Here is a 4735-nt window from a genome sequence, read left to right on the forward strand (position 1 = left end):
CCAGTGGCTCAGCCTCCCCAATTACCTGAGGTGGACACTCTTGGTGCACCCCTTTGTGGGCTTTGTGCACAGTCTTGTTGTAGTTAAGCCTTGATTGTTGTAGGTATCACTGGGAGGAATTGACCTCCAGGCCAATTGGCTGTGAGAATCAGCTGTGTCTACAGTGGGAGAACTTCTGTGCTGAAGACACCCTTATGGGGCAAGACTTGCTTCAGTGGGGCTTTGGTGCTCACTTAGTCTGCCCCCTGAGTGTGTCCCTTATGGATCTGAGGAGTTGTAATCTGGCTCTTGGATCTAAGGAGGTGCTAATTTAGCCTCTGCCTGAGGCTACCCAGCAGGAGCTATGAAGAGATCTGCAGATTCCCCTTCCTTGTTTGGGGTTTGGAGGTGCCCAGATGTGGCCCAGCTGTGAAGCAATGCAAGCTGCTGTGAGGCCTTGGGCCTTCTCTTGGAGGTTCTGGGTCTGTCTGGCCCAGCTGCAGTTTGTTAGGTAATTTTCAGATTGCAAAGGGCCAGGGCATTCATTTGCAAAAGCCTCTGCTGCAGCTTGGGTGGGGTAGGGTCTCAGGGGATCAACAGGGCGGAGAAAACAGCTATGGCTGATCTTCAGCCCTGTCCTAAGAGGCCCCACATCTCAGTGTCCCAGTAATCGCTGCAAGCACCTCTGAGAGGAAGCCGCTCTCGAGTTCCGAGTTCTGCCCTCTGCCACACAGTCCAGTTTCTCCGTGTATGAGTCTAGGTCCCCAGAGACTTCCCGGAACTGGAGTTCAGAGCAGTCAGGGGCTTGAGACTCCCTCCCGATTCAAAAAGACAGTCGCGTCCTCAGTTGCCAGCCCTTGCTGCATGGGCCTCCGTACCTCTGCACTTTACGTCCACACCTCCTCTGAGTCTCAGTGCTTTTCTCTTTCCTTCTAGTTGAATTTCCACTCAGACAGCCTTCCTGTGGTTCTGGATGATGTCCGTTTTGTCTTTTAGCTGTATTTTTGAAGTTGTTGTGGGAGGCAGCAATTTCCGGTGTTTACCTATGCCGCCATCTTGGTTTTCTCCTTTTTTTATTATTTTTATTTTAAGTCATTTGTGCAACAACCTTTGTTGAAGATGTACTCAGCTTCAGACTGTGTGATACCCTGCAAGGTAGGAAGGTAATTAAGAGACAGTCCTTCCCTAGAAACCTGCCCTCCTGCAGTACAAGGGACAGGGCCAGAACTAGGTTCAGGGGAAGTAAGAGGGCACCATGGGAGGAAAATCCAGGGAAGCACTGGGGATGGAGACGGGAGCTGTGTAAATTGCAGCATGAAGGAAGACTTAAGTGGGTCAGGCAGGCCAGCAGGAGAGGTATTGCCCCTTCTGGGAGTTTGGAAATCGTAGGGGGCATTCCTGGTGGTGGATGGGAGGACAGCTCTGGCATTTACTGGATGGAGGCCCAAGGTGCTAGATGTCCTGCTATGCATGGCTTAGCCTATACACCAAAGAGCCTCCTGCATCCAACCTGGCATCTGGGTGTCCCTCCGGACATGTATGAAGGTGAAAATCTGGGTATTAGAATGATCTCAGCCCCAAACCAACTGCTGTCACATATAAGCACAAAGCATGCTTTGCCCAGTGTTAATAAAACCTGCATTTTGCAGGAATATGACTCCCTATGAGCCAAAGGAAGACTGTGTTTTGCTCTCTCTGGAACTTTGCCGAGAGTCATTCACCATCTTGAAAAGTGTTATCACTGGCTGTGTCATTGCTTAAGGTATTTGTGTCACCAACACAATACCCCTGAATCGATCTTCATTTATATCTGTCAATGCCTAGTGATTCTAGGTAAACATTTCATTACTTTGTGATGTCTTTGAGAGCAGTTGTCTGTAAGCATTTTCATACAGAAATACAGTGCACATTTTATTCATATTACTTGCCTTTATTATTACTACAGTTAGGATACTATATTGGATTTTTAAAGTTATGAGTGTAGATATGTTATCCTTGACCTTTATTTCAACATAGTAAAGGACAGGTTACATTTTTTAATATATACAAAGGGGGCATTGAGTCTCTAAGGCTGGACCCAGTGAGATGGGCAAAGTAAGTGGAAAGAACATTGTAGGTCCTCGAACAACAGGGTTTCATGATAACATCAATGAGATGCAGTACAGACTTGGCTCTTATATCAATTAGCCTATGGTAACATTGGTTCTGTTATACATGATTTTGCTTAAAGTCTCAGAATCTATCAAAGACAGTAAGTGAGGACTTACTATACTCTAAAATTTTAATGTGTGCAGGAATCACCTGGGGACTTTGTTAAAATGTGGATTTTGATTTATTAGGCCTGGGATGAGACCTGAGAGCCTACAATTCTAATGAACTGACAGGTGATGCTGATGTTTCTGGTTCATGGACCACACTTTGAATAACAAAGTTATAGACCAAGGAAATTGCATGGGGGAAGGTACAGAAACCTGAAGAGTTTTTCTGGGAAACAACCAGTAAATTGCTATAATCTGAGCACAATGTGCAAGGTGCTGTGTGTTGAGAGATGAGGTTGGAGAAGGGGGCAGGGTCAGAGCAGGCAGCACCTAGTCCACCCTGTTTGAACTTCATTATGTAGAGAACAGAGAGATTTGAAAAGATTTAAAGTAGAGTGTGAGATGTTAGGTCTCTGCCATTGTGTGGGACAGCTATGCCGGGCACAGGGAACAGGGAGTTCCATGAGAAGACTTTTCCAATTATGTTGCTTAAACATAGAAATAATGAAGAGGAACTGAGGAAGCCACAATAGAGTGAAGGGAAGAAGACAGGCTTGGTGTTTGGAGTTAGATTTCCTGGGACTTGGTAATTGATTGAGTGTGAGTGGTGAAGGCAAGGGAGGATCAGGGATGACTTGCAAGTTTCTGGTAAGAGTGCTGTTGAATAGTGATGCCATTGGCCAGCATAGGGAGCAGAGAAGGAGATGCAAGCTGGAAAATTGGATTTTAGGTAAATGAACTCAAGGAACCTCTTCTATCAATACACAGAGAGACATCCAATTGGACTTTGATGTGTCAGCTTTTATTGAAAGTGTGCTGTGTTGTGGAGAAAAGGGAATCCTTGTACATTGTTAGTGGGAATGTAAATGTGTGCAGCCATTATGGGAAACACCTTGGAGGTTCCTCAAAAAATTAAAAATTAAATACTATATGATTTAGCAGTTTCACTTCTGGGTATATTCTCAAAGAGATACCTGCACTCCCATGTTCATTTCAGAACTATTCCCAATAGCCAATATATGGAAGCAACTCATATGTCCACAGACAGGTGAATGGATAAAGAAAATGTGGTATATACATACAATGAATAATTTTCAGCCTTAAAAAAGAAGGAAATTCTGCGATTTTTCAACAACATGGGTGAACCTGAGGGACATTATGCTGAATAAAATAAGCCAGACACAGAAGGACAAATGATACATGATACCACTCATATGAGAAATCTGAATGAGTCAATTTCATAGAGGCAGAGAGTAGAAGGGTGGTTGCTGGGATTGGGGGAGAGGTATTAGTCAAAGGGTGCAAGGTTTTGGTTATACAAAATGAGTAAGTCCTAGAGATATGCTGAAAAACAAAGTGCTTGTAGTTAACAATGCTGTATTGTATACTTAAGAATTTGCTAAGAGGGCAGATCTGAGGTTAACAGCTCTTATTACAAAAGCAGTAAAAAACAAGAGGGCTGAAGGAAACTTTCAGAGGAGATAGCTATGTTTATGGCAGTGGATATGGTTTCATAAATGTATACTTATCTCTAAACTCATCAAGTCATATACATTAACTATGTAAAACTTTGTATACTAATCTTACCTCAATAAAGTGGTTTTAAAAAATGTGTATTGTATTTCACTGTAGCAGGACTCATTCAATACAGGTGTTTTCCCTTGCCATTCTCCAGTGGATTTCCCAGGGTGTGGAGGAGGAACATGTGCCATATCTACAAGCTCCATGGTTATCCAGGCTGGGTGATGTATTCACATACTTATGTTATTATAGAAAGGGGATTAGTATTATAATCATCTGGGTGTCAGTCAAAGACACAGTTGGAATGAATTTCCTACTTGCGATGGTCTCTCTCTCTCTCTCTCTCTCTCTCTCTCTCTCTCTCTCTCTCTCTCTGTCATTCTCTGAGGTATGGCCTACATATGAGAAACATGGTCTTATAATAAACTTACATTAAGTCTATTAGTTTCTCCCATGGTATCTCTGTGTGTGTGTGTGTGTGTGTGTGTGTGTGTGTGTGTGTGTGAGAGAGAGAGAGAGAGAGAGAGAGAGAGAGAGAGAGAGAGAGAGTTCTGTCTTTGCTCTGTTCCCAGTTTACAGCTGTTGGCATGGCAGTGAATTCAAAGTGGTCCTCTGAGGTCATGGGCCTGGAGTCCCATTCCTGTGTTTAATTGTGTCAAACTCCATGAATAGCATGAACAGCTAGTCTTCCTTGTCCATAATATTACGCTGCTTTATCTCATTCAATCTTCACAATAACTCTAAGAATAAAATTTTTAAATAAGGAAACTAAAGCATATAGAGCTCAGGTAATTTGCCTACAGTCACACTGATGAAATGATAAATCTACCCTGGACCTCATTTCTTTTCTCCCTCATGCCACAATTCATTTCCTCTAACCTCTCCCAGTCACACTGAAATAACAGCTGTCCCTCTAAACCGCCTATGCTACTTCACACTCTGCACATACTGAATACTTAATACTTCTGCCTGGAATT

Source organism: Myotis lucifugus, unplaced genomic scaffold (genome assembly GCF_000147115.1).
Source record: "Myotis lucifugus unplaced genomic scaffold, Myoluc2.0 scaffold_67, whole genome shotgun sequence".
Classification (NCBI taxonomy): Eukaryota; Metazoa; Chordata; class Mammalia; order Chiroptera; family Vespertilionidae; genus Myotis; species Myotis lucifugus.